At 35.3% G+C, this 14,079-nt stretch overlaps 1 long non-coding RNA gene across 1 annotated transcript in view; it reads left to right on the top strand.

Annotated features, from left to right (window-relative positions):
- LOC148184134 (uncharacterized) overlaps positions 1–12,444 on the top strand; it is a 34,981-nt gene extending 22,537 nt beyond the window's left edge. The window contains exons 2-5 of the long non-coding RNA XR_015772802.1: positions 4,799–4,905; positions 5,611–5,706; positions 11,020–11,121; positions 11,923–12,444. This is a non-coding gene — a long non-coding RNA (uncharacterized LOC148184134). The remainder of the gene's footprint in view (positions 1–4,798; positions 4,906–5,610; positions 5,707–11,019; positions 11,122–11,922) is intronic.
- The last annotated feature ends 1,635 nt before the right edge of the window (positions 12,445–14,079 follow it).

Below are 14,079 nucleotides of genomic sequence, written 5' to 3'. Positions count from 1 at the left end.
TTAGCATTTATTATGGCTGGACTTACTCTACAGAGGCTTGATCTGTTCTTACCAAGGAAAAAAAATATAATAGAAATCAGTTTAATTTTGTGATAATGGAGGTGCAAGCACCTGATGAACGTGGTCTTTTTTACTGCTTTTTTATATTGTTTTATTTATGTAAGAATACTTGTGGTATGGAAATTACTATAAATAATGCATTGCTTTTCTGCATCTAGAGAGGAGAAAACTGAATCTGCCAGGTGAGGTGTTTGAAGCAGCATATTTACTGTTGTCCTGGCTGATGGAATTTCATCTTATTTTATCTCCCTTGCCACTCAACTAGGGAAACAGACAAACAGAATCTGACATTAAAGAGGAATCTAAAAAGAGAAAGGAAGTGTCAAGGTTAATCAGTAAGAATATTGGACTAATGTGTTGTTAGCTGAGAAAAAGAATAAGATAAAGGTTATATTACTACTGGTGTCATTCTTAAAGTTAGGTGTGACAAATTCATCTGAACCTGATGAGATTAATATGATCAGCATATGATATTAAGAAATACTATAATTTATTACTCATTTAATAAAAGTTCACCTAGTATAGTGGAAAATAGTATAAAATCCAGAGCATATAAGCAATCTACCACTCCAGAGTGTCACATTTTTTTACTGATAAGATTATTCTGAAATATGACTGACATAAACTAAAAAGCTACAAAGTAGGTAACTCTTAGCAGAAAGCCACTGCCATGGTTAAATTTAACATTCTTTTGGGAGAGAAAAGTTTCTAGGGTGTTAGTCATGCTAGTATAAATCATTAAGGAAACACTCCTTTAATTAGGCACATATCCTAAAACAGGGATACACAAAGATTTTGCATAATTGAGCTATTGAGTAGCTCTGCCTTTCAATCTGAAGCATACACTCATTTTAGCTTGGGTCAGCAATTGTCTGTCAAACCTTTCAACACTTCTCTTCAGGAATGGTCTCTATCTTTCTAATTCTGGGAAGATTCAATTTGGTTATTGGCAGAAGTTTCCAGTATTACTTGAAATCCATCCAATTAAATGAATTCCACATTTCTGGGTGTGAATGCAGACAGCCAAGAGCAGTGCCAACATTAATTTACCATTATATATGAGCATAATGTCATGGAAGGCCAATTTACTCAGTCTGTCTCCCAGACTGCACACAATTGTTACCATACTTCTGACAGGATCTTTTCCTAGTCTAGTTTGAGATTATATCCTATTTTATGCTAGTATTTGATACAAAGGGGAAGGGATGGCAGGCACATATCTAAGAGGTTACTTAATTTGCTTTGTTTGGAATCAGCAACCACAAAGCAGGTTAATTGATGCTTTATTTGCATGGAACTCCTCTGTAACTACTAAGCAATTGAATTTAAATCCTAGATTTGAAAGGAAACTTGGCAAAATTGTGCCCTACAAAGAGTTCAGAAGAAAATTAGTGTGAACTAAAAATCCTTGTTTGCCATCATTGTTCCTATGCTCTCGAGGTCTTATCAACATTGTCTCAGAGAAGAAAATAGAGGATTTAAGAGTTCTAAAGACCAAGTCAAAACTACTCAGTATGTACAGCATATAGCAGCATTAAATGGATTCATTTTTTCCCTTTCCTAATTTTTATTGTTCTTTTATGCAGGTCCACTAGGTTGCTTGGAACACTCCAAATTACACTGTTTGGATTTTTTTCTTCTAAATGAATTGTTTTTTTATATTTAGCCCATTTTTCACTGCCTGCCCTATCTTAGTCAGACTGCATATACCCTTTTTTTAAATTAACCAGGAAGTTACATAGTCTTAGAAATACAAATACCATAGTACTTGCAAGATTTTCATTGTAAGTAGCCCTTAAAGACCTATCAGAAAAATATTTAAATTACTATGACAAGTCACCTACTCCCAGTAAATACCTCAATGAGAAATTATGTCTTCAGCAAGTTATTTTTATTTAAGTGGATAAGAGAGATGTAATGTAACATATTAAATACATGAATAAATAAACCAGTTTGATTAAAATTAATATTATTAACATGATCTTTTATAAAATAAAGGCTTGGTATGTTTATATGGAATCGAGTTGGAAATATTTTATTGTTAAAATTAGATTTTAAAGATAATGATGGTGTTGTTAAGTAATAGTTTCATAATTTGGTTTTAGCACTGCATGTGTATGTTGCCCTCTGGACTATTTTCAAATTGAGATTAGAAACATCCTGGTGAAGTTTGCAGGCATCAGTAGAGAACACCTCAGATACAGGACAGCTTTTTTGTACCTTGCCCGTGTTAAGAGTGCAGAGATAACGTAACTGAACATTGTTTTATATCATATTGAAAAAGCTACCTAAGATGCCAAAAGCATCAAATCTGATAAAAGTATATTGGATAAGCATAAAGCCTCATGTGTTCCCGCTAAAAAGGGCAGGAAATGATAACTGTGATAATGCAGCTGTTTTAAGTGCAGGCTGATATTGAAGATACTGCGTGTCAGTACTGTCACTGTGAGCCTCGTGTTGGGCTTTCTGTTCCTCTTCTGCTCTCCCCAGGATCATGCCTTTCTTCCCTTGCTGTTTTACATCTCCTCCCATTCCCTGCCCTCCTCCTGTACTCTGGTGGAGTTGGAGTGTTGTTACTAGCATGGCTTCTCAGCTCAGGAGCAAAGAGATGCTGAGCACCTCTTACTCTGTCGACACATTGCTGTGCTCCCTTTGCTCTGCAAAGTGCAGAATAAGCTGCTCACATATTAAGTCAGCAGGTGTGGGTTTCAGCTCCAAATTGAAGCACTTGAACTATCATGCCTGTGAGTCAGGATCTGGGCTGCCCCCACTACTGTCAGTAGCAATCTACAGTCCATGGAGGTTGGAATGCTTGTGGCTAGGATTTCCCTGAAGGACATCTTTACTTGCTGCTGAGACAAATTGACCAATAGTGAATTCTGGACTCCATTGATCGCACTGTCTATATCACCATTGCCTCTATCGACCACAGCTTCCTTGACAAGTACAGGAAATTAGATATGCTTAAATGGGTAAATCTCTCTCTAATAGTCTTTGATCCCAGAACAGTGGTTAAGGAATAAGAAGGAGGGAGGTGGAGTTTTGATATCAAAAGACTGAAAAACACAGGGGGGATGCCAGAACTTTCATGAGGTACTGCCTCTGCCATGCCGTAAGTTTCCTAAGAGAGATCCCATCAAAGCAAATTTGGGAGATTCTCACATACTTCCAGACACTTCTGTTGTCATGCATGAGATCCTAATGATTCTTTCAAGAAGTCTTAAGAATAGTAAAGCAATAATATATAATAATATCTGTTGGGAGGAAAGGGTCAAAGCCAGAAGATTTGGCAAGGACGGAATAGTTCTGCTCAAAGCAACTTTGCAGCTGGGAATGTTAAGATTATCAGTGTGGATAACTCCATTTCTTATGCCTAGTGCTGTTCATCCTCTGCCTGTTTTGAGAGGTAGAATTCCTGTGTAGAGATAACACACACTCACAGACATGCTTGAGCCTCCTGTTGTGAGAGAGAGAGAGAGATCATAAAGGCACAAACCTGCTTCTCTGCCACCCAGAATTGTTAGCAAGCTAATTAAATAATTCTACTCTTTGCATTTCAGCTGAGGTTTGGTGTTTGGCCTGGTTACCCATATGTGTCAATTCATACAATATCACAACTTGTTCTCTATGGCATTGTGAGATATGGAGCACGGTGGATTCAGGGAATGCAAATTGCAAACAACTGTTCAAAAATCCCATGAGTGAACCACATGGCTGGGGAGTATGACACAGGAGATTTAGTTTAATCCAGTGCTTGATAGTTTTGCTTGGTTATCATTTAGGCTGGAAAGGATCTGTGGAAGTCTCACCTTAACCAGAGTAAAATCAGTTTCAAAGACAAAATCGATCTGTAAACTGTCAACAGCAAACTCAGGCTTGCAGGGTCATGTTTCCTGTATATAGCCCTAGCTAGCTCAAGTTGTACTGCTTGCAGAGAGTTAAAAGCAAAGTCAGGAATAAGTTAGTATAGTACTAACTGTGTGTCTTCAACAACTTCTTGCTGAGTTCATTTGAGAATTTCTGCAAGGAAGCAAAGCTCTGGCTGTTAGATGAATTCCCAATTTGCTTTGCACTTGCATCCTGGGGCTATAAGTTTCTGTTATAAAACAAGTGTAATACTCTTGTGCTTTAAAAAAAAATTTAACAGGATCTGATTTATATAACTTGTATTGTTTCCAGAGGAAAAATGTAAGTGCTCAAAATAATGATGATGAAAATGTAAGGTGTATGTGTGCATTTATACATACCACATATATGTGGAATACATGTAAAAGCTGATTATTTATCATAGTACCTACTACAATGTTTTTTGCAATTTTTCATACAATTGGCATATAAATGCATTTTAAAGGAAAATAGTGTTTCAAAGTTCTACATGAGAAAATTGGTTAAACTTCCCCCCCCATTTATTTATGCCACTGTGTATTTTTGTGTTGTAATACAGAAAATTTAATGTCTTGTTTCCTGTCTTTCCTCCAACTCTCTCATTCATTTACTGTTCCATACCATTTTAAATAATAAATGGAATAATCACATAAAAAACCCAAACTAACCAAACAAAAAAAACCTCAGCATAACGACCAGCTTCAAGGTTCAATTAATTCTGGCTTGAAACAGATTGTGATGCAGACAAGTGCAGCCCAGTTAAGTGACCATGTACAACTTCCAGTTCTCTAAGATTTTCTTCCTTGGTAGATTTATAATGAGTTTATTCAACTGTCATGTGTATATTTCTTAGGATCCTGGAAAACTTACTTCATTGCTGATGGACAAATTACATTTCTTGTTGTGAAGAGGAAGGAAAGTTTGCAAAGCAGAGTTTCCAATTCTTTGCTGGTCGTGAAGGTATTGCTAAGAAACAATAGTGATTTTATTTTCATGAATGTATTTTTCATGAGGTCTGAGCAAGAAGCCTGATAACTTTGAATTTATCTAATGTTTTTGAAACTGAATTTAAAATGTTGTTCCTTCATGGTTGTCTTTTACTCACTTCAGAACCATAATGGATTGAAAAATAAATATGATTTCACTGAAATGGTATTCCTACGCCTCATAGGGGGCAATTGGATAAAATGAAAGCCTCAGCAGTGATGGGGACAAAGAAAACCCAACATGAGGTGTATTTAAAGGATGCATATATCTTTTATTAAATGGTATTCTAGTTTTTATTACCATCCATCTCAATTAGAAACCAATTGATAAGTCCTTTCATTTTTCTTCTTGTATGGAAGACCTCTGACATAGATAATTTCTCCTTTTTTTATTGCTTTTGCAAGTCTAATTTCCCTTGATAATAATCAGTTTTGTCAAGTTATGGAAAAAATAATTAAAGATGTTCATAGCTAACTCATCTCTCTCCCAACAAACTAAATAGCTAAACTGTTTAGGAATGCAAACAAAAACTAGCCTTTATGAATAATGGAAAACTGCTCTTATATTATTTATGCTGGTAGTCATAGTGGTGGTAGGATTGATTTCCACACAATCAAAGTGTAATGATTGGAATTATAGCTGTCATTCTATTGAATACTGATAAAAGCATAAATATAGCCATCAGTGTTACAAGATCACACCATCTTCCAAACTGCTCTGAAAATGAAGAATTTGCCGGAATGAAAGTGAAGAATTAATCCAGGCAGTCGTAAGGTATGCTGACATTAAGAAAAATCTTATTTGTTGACTTTATTTTCTAAAAACTAAATGAGTACCAGTTTTTCTTGTGAAAAGAAGAGCTGGATACTGTGACTCTCTAAAGGACACTGAGGCCTATACATATTTCTTCATTCCTCTAGATGGATGTACAAAGCTAAGATAACAGATTTCTTCATCTCAAAGCTTCATCATTGGCCCAGCTTCTCTTTTGAATATTACTGTGTTTCAGAGATGATACTTAGCAAAAATTATTATGAGTAATATTTTCTAATATCATTAGGGAATGCAATACGGTCTAAATCAAATTAAAATCGTAGTTATTCTCAAGTCTGGATGAGAATAAGTATGTTAAAGAATGAATGATCCTTTACATGTTAAAGTAGACAATGTTAGTAGAAATATTTTAGATTTGCAACTATCGTAGCAAACAGAATTTTGAGTGTCTTAAATATTTGTATTATATATGTTATGAAAAAAACAGAAAAATGTACTTCTTAAAATCTTGACATATAGCAATGTAGTTGTACTTACCATGTTAGCTGGAGTGTGCATAATTTATTTTTCTCAAAGCTCTCCAAACATTTGCTCAAAAATTCAATGGAATTTGGCAGACCTATTTTTCTCTACCACGCTACAAGAATTTCTATGTGTACAAAACAAAACAATATACCTTCAATTTGTTGGTTTCCAAAAACAGCCCCAAATGTATCAGTGAATGCTTGTTATTCTCTCTCAAAATTGATTTACTTCTCAACAAATGTTCATTTGATTTTTGTTTTGTCTTCAGCAAGTTAATTTTCCTAGTACTAATTTCTGCCTGAACTCACTGATGTTATCTACATGTGTAATTACACATATAATATATATACACACACATACACATATGGGATGTGGCTTCTGGGGCGGAATAGATGTACTGTGAGCTGGTTAAGCAAATCAAATAAAATATTCTCTAGCCCCAAAATCTGAAGGAAGATGATAAAATATAGCAAAAAAAGAAAGAGGAGAGGGAAAAAGATATTTTCTTGGTAAATGTTATACCTACCACCAGCTTTTTATACTTGCAACAACCTACTAACCTAGCTTTTAATCTGCTTGAAGGTAGGGGCTTGAGGACAGCTGAATAGTCACAGGAAGATGATAATTGTACTTTGTCTTTCTAAAGCCATATATATTTTTGTAAAGTCATTCGTGCAATCAGTTTAGAAGTATGTGTTGCAAGCCAATATAGTAAAAAACAAAACAAATTAAAGGAGAAAACCTCTGCCAGAACATCATACTTTATAGATTAGACATGGGGAAATCTTAGTGCTCTCTGTGTGAAACTGATTGTATATTAGAACACAAGAAGAAGCTGACAGGGAAATTTTGAAAGAAAATGGTGGAGTGAGAAAAAGGTTTTCTTTACTTTCCCCTTTCTTCTTTCTCCCTGTTCTTCAGTTTCAAACTTCAGCATAGTTAATGTCAAAGCCCTGGAATATGACAGGATGTAGATTTTTTAAATTATTTTTATTTATTTATTTATTTTATTTCTTGAGTGCTCTATTGCTAGAACTATAGAAAGTTCATATAAAAGAGTAGAAATGCTGAAACAGGCAAAAGTACAGAGTGTTATACTGAGGATCTGCCTTGACTGGAGAAGTTCATTATATCATCCTCTTTAGAAAAAAATAATTAAAATTAAAATAAAATTTAAAATAAAAATTAAAAAGTACAGAATAGACTTTCTGTGAGATTTGCAATTTTTCTAATTCTTCTAACTCTCAAAATGCTGCTTCAGTTTTGTTTCCAGATTTTACTTCCTCCTCCCTGGCTAGTCAGTGCTACGGTTTGCAGACCTCAGTAGCTCTGAAACTCTTCACACTTCCTACCGATGGCCTCTGACTTGGTTTAGAAGCATCCAAAGTGGATGAATGGCTCACACGTGTAGGTGTCACTAGAGGAGACGGAATGATTCACACAAACACGTCTCAGTGGTGTGATAGAAAAAAGGAGAGCTTTTATTTTTTCTGACTCCAGTATTTATAGATTCTTGAAAATGACCAGGGATTGGATAATCAATTTACCACCTTCTCAATCACACTGGTCATGTGAAACGTCCATCAAGAGACGTTTCTTAGAAGGAAAGTATAAACATCTATGTTTACTATGGTTACTTTCCTGGGAAAGTGTTTAAAAACTATGAAAAAAATAATCAGAAGGTTTATTTTTCAGTGTGACATGTAGGTGCTACCTACCTCAAGAAAATTGCATTGAACCATAAATAGTTTCCACCCCTTATCAAAAATGTAAGGGAAAAGACATGCTCTCCTTTGTGCTAAGAGTATTTTTGGAAGACTGAGTCTTTCATTGAAAGAACTGTAGTATATTTCACAACAAAGTAGCAGGTCACAGATGTAGCCTTTTTATACCAGGAAATTGTCTGACAGAACAACTTGTGTGGGTAAAGAAGCAGATCTTACTGAGGGAAATGTCTAGACAAACACCTCTTTGTTTCTGTTGGGGTTATGCTTGGTTTGGGTTTTTTAATTACGAATCTGATGGATCTGTTGGAACAAGTTTCAGAAGTTCTAAATTTTTTTTTAAAGGAATAAATTTTTTAACAGGCAGTGCAGAGAATCAAGAGGGTGTCAAAAGAACACATCAGAGTTCTATGTTTACCTTACAATTTATGGCCTCTCCACAGAATAAATCAGGGTTTGCAATAATACTGTATTTTTTAGCATGTTAAATAGCAGGCAAGAGTGTAGTTTATCCCACTGATAAACTGACCTCAGTAATCTGAAGTCAAACTTAGTAATTTTTTCTGCAACAACACTGCAACAAAGAAGCTGTCTTTTCTTTCCTCTCTTTCTAAAAAGCAGAGATGCTATTAATGTAATACAACAAATGTAGACATCAGTTTCTGCTAAACCTAAGAAGATCTAACTCCTTTGCTGGACAGAGAATACTGCTTTCTCAGATTTCTCAGACTGCTCCAAATTTCTTCTTGAAAGTCTTGTCTCATATTGCTGTGCTGTGTAACATTTCTTCTGCAAGTTTGATGTGATAAGTCAAGGATCAGCAAAGTTCTGGGATTCTGATGGATTAATGGTACAGAAAAAAAGAAAAAAAGAACCTCTGATATAATTTTTCAGTATTTGTTGAAATAAAGAGAGAACATGCAAGGTGCATTAAGCAAGGGAGGGCTAAAATGGGACAGAAGTAGAACTAAATAGAATTTTGAATTACGAAAAAAATTACTGTAATTCAGCAATGGGGAGCAATTCACATAGGATTATGGCAATTAGATTTCTAGTATGCAAAACCCATTTAGAAAAGGCTTAAAGAAATAATGTTATTCAGTCTACAAGTTTTTGTCTAAGAATGAGGGGAGAGCAGATAATGACCCCAGTGAAAGTCATTTAAAGATGGATGGATAGATATATTAGAGAGATAGATATTTTCTCTGCCCTTTGTGGAAAAGTTCAGTAAGGACATGTTAGCCACTTAGAAAATCCACCTAGGAAGGTTGGTAAGTCTAGAAATAGATTGAGTGGGTATATTGTCAACCTAGTTGCTGGAACTGCTTAAAAAGAAGTTAAGCAATGTAGGAGGTAAAGTAGTATAGCTGCATGCAGTTGTTTATATGTGACAGATTTCCTTTAAAAGACACGTTGTGGGGTGGATAAATTTACTCTGTGGACCAGGTTTTGCTTTCATGTTTGACCCTTCCTATTCCTGGTCTGAGTTTGCCTGCTGTTAATGCTGAAGTATTACAATATAAATAAAACAGATGCTCTGACCTTCCAGTGAGCTACACAATGTTCAATCAAGGTGGTTTTTTTTACTACTATGTAAGTAGGAAAGAAACTGCACTACAGTCAGTAAAGCAGACTGAAAATCAGTTTTGTGTCGTGCCCAAAGGGCTTAGCCTTTGACAGTGTATCTTGAAAAGAAAAATGGTCTAGTTCTTTTCTTTTGTTTCACAACATAGGGAAAAATTATTTCTCTTTCAGAGGAACACAGGGACAATAATATCAGCTGGCAATACCCAACTTTTTCACCTTTCTTTCTCTACAAAATGGTGAACTTTCAAAAAAGAAAAGGCGAAGCTCTTGAAGTTTTATTTCTTTAGTCTGCTGAAAGAGCATGCTATTCACAGCAGCAGGTCAAATGATATAAGAGTTTGAATGTTACAGCTAGAGAAGTTGTGCTGTACAGTCACCTACTGTTGTGTTATTTCTGAATAGTTTGTAATTTAAACATAGCTGGAGAAGTTCACTGGAACAAAATGTGCATACAACCAGCAAATTTTTATAGAATTCTTTCTTCTGTTCCTGCCATCAGTCCAAGTGGTCCTTATCTACTGTCAGTTTTACAAGGGGAGGGACAGGCACTTCCCTGAAGTATCTGTATCCAAATAATTAGACCTTCAGGCTGTTAAATAAACTAATGAATAACCTTTCAAGAATTAACCTATAAATCATTCTTCTCTCCCTTCTCACTCCACCCCATTAATCTACCTTGGCATAACACTGGTCTCTGTTGGTTCCTTGAAGTCCACTTGATCTTTGTATGCAACAGTTTATTTTATTGACAGGTATGAAATACTTTTATGATCTAAGGGAATATATTATTCTTCATGATGGACAAAAATGTGTAGAAAAATCTCTTTTCTGTTTTTGTTTCGAGCAGAATCATGGAGACTTCATAGAGGTCACCATGGAGAATTTCAATTTCATATATATTATGAATAATTTATGAACAAACAGGGAAATAGTTGACCACATATTAAGACAAACCTTAATCATTGAGTTTTATTTCAGTTTTGTCTGATGTGTCTTTCAGAAAATGGAACTTCAATTTCAAGAACTTCAGTATACACTGAAAAATACAGTTTTTTATTGTTCTGTTTTTATAAGACATGCATTACCTATTTATCCAGTGGTCTCTTCATCATTATGTAGAAAGGTAACTTTTGCATTATCTAATGTTTTCTTTTATGGTCAATCCATATGTGATCTCTAACTGTGACAGATTCAGTCAATTCATCGTTTATGCTGGACTAGCCTTCCAAGACTAGAAAATTAGCCAGTCTACCATTCACCTGATATGACTATGAACAGAAGGTAAATTTCTCTCAGTAAGTATTGATATTAGGCTTAGTGAAATCTACTTTGAGAATCCAATTATATATCCTGACTTTTGATTAGATTAATGAGTGGTGTGAATTGTGAATGAAAAAATATGCTATGTACATTATAGGATAATGATTTTTTTTTTCATTTCCTTTATCTTATCCTTGTTCTACTGTGATCCTTGTAGGAGCAGCTTTGTCTGCTTCCTATGTCAGAGGGAACTACACTGTGGACAGCAGGGAAGAGGTTTTTACAAATTCTTCCAAGAAATAAGATATACAGCACAGAGGTTTGTGTAAGAAATCTTTGTGTTTCAGCTTGATTCAAGATTAATTTGAGATACATCCTTGTTTAAAGCATCTTGGAGACTGACAGCATCATGTCTTCAATTAAGAGGTTTTCAATTAAGAGAAGATTCAGAAATTTGAATAGATATTAAAATCTCCTATTAAGATATCACATTTTTTTGTGCTGGAAAGAGTTCCTTCCAAAAGAAGAAAGTTCTTGATTTTTGTCTTTGGCCGGTGAGTAAGTCCAATGTTCAAGGCCAGAGGAGACTGAATAGCATTTTCTGAAGTCTAAAACTGCAGCCTTGTCATCAGGTTAAATTATATATACTTATGTTTATTTGTTTTGTTTGGTAGATTGTCATAAACATGGAAATGCAAAATTCAAGTATTTGCATTCTTTGATTTTTCAGCCTTGTCAAAATGTAGGTTACTGCTTTGGTTCAGTTCAACTACAATGATTTCCGTAACAACTTCCTTTAAATCAAAGGAACATTTTTAGGAACTGGGATGGAAGGGGCATAGAAATATATTAATTATTTAAACTATTTGTGGGTGTGTTGATCCAGTCCATTTATTTATTTTATTTATTTATATTGTTTGTTTGTTTGTTTATTGTGAAAATGGGTCAGCTTTTTCTCCTTCGTGAGACAACCTTGCTGGTTGGTTTGTGTTTCATTGTGGGGGGTGGGTGGGTTATTGTTTGTCTCCACTAATGTGCAGTAACTTTTCATGATGATCAGTACTTACTCATGAGGCTGAGAGACAACACTTTCAAAATATTTGTCATTTGCTCCTTCCAGGAAATTACTTTTGACTGAGGTTATCAAGAATACCTGGCAGGGCCTGGGTAGCAAGGCTGCAAGTGGCACAATCTGCTCTGAAATGAAGCCTTGAATGTGGCAAGCCAAGGCAGAGACACTCTGGGACACCCCAGGCAGGGCTAGAACACAAAGAGTCACGGAGCAGTGGGTGAGATACAGCAAGAAGGATGATAGAAAAGCAGAAATAAACCAATGCACACAGAACTCCGACCTGCCACGCTACTCCTTGCCTCCTTGGAGAGACCGGGACAGCTTGAATGTGACCACAGCAAAAGCAGTGCTTGTGAAGACTAGGGAAGAGGGAGATGATTCTTTTGTAGGATGCAGGAAGTCATGATGGCTCTGCCTGTGACAATCAGAGAAGAACTTTTTATTTCACCTCAGTTTACATTGCTGAGAAATCCATGTGACACCCATTTCACTTTTTGCCTCATCTGGTTTCCTAATGCAGATCTTTATTTGAATCCATACAGCTGTAAGTTTTCCCTAGGTGTGTTTTTATAAAAGGTTTTACTTTCTTCAAATGAAGTACAATAAAATGCTCAGTGTGCACTTTAATTTGCTGCTTCTTATGTGACAATGAACCATCAAACCAGCACTTTTATGATTAAAATTATGATACCAAAAATACATTTAATTGTGCTAGCTTATAATTTTGAGAATATTTTACCCGAAGATGTTGTTTACATAGAAAAATACACAGTTCATGGGTTAAAGATTTTAAATGTAAGTTACTTAAAGTAGCAAATCTGACAGTAGTTATCTAAACTCAGCTAAATTTTCTTCTCAGCCAGTTCTAATAACTTAATGCATTATGCTACTAGAAAGCAAATATTCCAGTTAAGCTAGAAATCTCACAAGCATTTTGACAATTCTGTTTTCAAATGCTATACTAAAGTAGACAAAAAAAGATTGAGCTGTTTGAATATTGAGAAATTCCATATTTTTAATCTATAATTCTCCTCATTTTGGAAATTTGCAAGGGGAAAGGTTTTGCTTCTATTATTGTCATTAGTAATAGCATTCTTATAATGTCTGTTTGCTCATCTTTGTTTGGTTCTCAACTCCTTTTGTATTTCAATAAAAGGAGCACACACAGCATCATGTTACAAGACCCAATCTTGCAGATTTGATTTTAATTATTATTGCAGCAGATTTTGTCCTTGAAAATATGTTTGAGCTTTCTAGCTGCACACTGCTTTACAGAACTTCCTTTGCCATTCATTTAAAACTATTTTTCTAGTTGATAAGCTTTGTTTGTGGTTGACTTTTAACATTTGATTATACCCTAAGCAAAGTCTGAACACTTCTTACCTAATTAAGGAGTCAGGCTGACATGTTTCATGAGGAGTATAAATGCATATGACTTGCATAAAATAGCTAATTGTTTCTGCCCTAAAATTTAACACTCAGGTGCTATTCATATAAACTGCAAATGGAAAGCCATAGCATGCTGTTTTGATGTCAATCAGTGCCAATGCTATTTAGAACAGCTAGAAGTATCTTTTTGCTAGTACTACTTATTTTAAAAGAAACCAATACAGATTAAGTAGGACTTGCAGGAAAAGACAGACATAGGGAAAACTGAGACAGGAGGATGTAACCTTATTGGTTCCATGGTATTAAAATAGCTGTGAAGAAGGCTCTATGGTGATTAAATGCAGCCTACCACTATATAACCAGCATCCTGGGCAAGCTTCCCTTCAGTCTAATCCTCAGAGCTTTTTATGGGGAAGTCTTTGTGAATTTGCTCCCCTACCCCACTGTCAGGAGGGCAGCATGCTGGCAGAGTGCTGCCAGCCACATGACCAAGACAGTTAAATCTCAGGGATGACACATCTCCACTGTGCTTCAGCCAAACTGCCAAAGAGTTTGCAACTTCTTGCTAGCACTGAAATTCCTGGTTTTGTTTATTTTATCTACACTTCAACAGTAAAGTCAGGAAAATGAACATCCATCCTTACTCAAACATTCATTCTCAAATATCTGAAATAGGAGTGAGTGCTATTTCTGATTATCATCATGGGATATTTACCATACAAGTCTTTTAAGCATCCTTTTAATTGCTATATAAGGAGGATGAATTGGTTAAAAAATTGAATGCATCAGAGCAAGTAGTGAAACCTAAGCATGACA

The sequence above is a fragment of the Pseudopodoces humilis genome, chromosome 6 (genome assembly GCF_049639895.1).
Source record: "Pseudopodoces humilis isolate 2021_Gansu_Grassland_sample_001 chromosome 6, ASM4963989v1, whole genome shotgun sequence".
Lineage (NCBI taxonomy): Eukaryota > Metazoa > Chordata > Aves > Passeriformes > Paridae > Pseudopodoces > Pseudopodoces humilis.
This window is presented reverse-complemented; position numbering and strand designations above follow the sequence as displayed.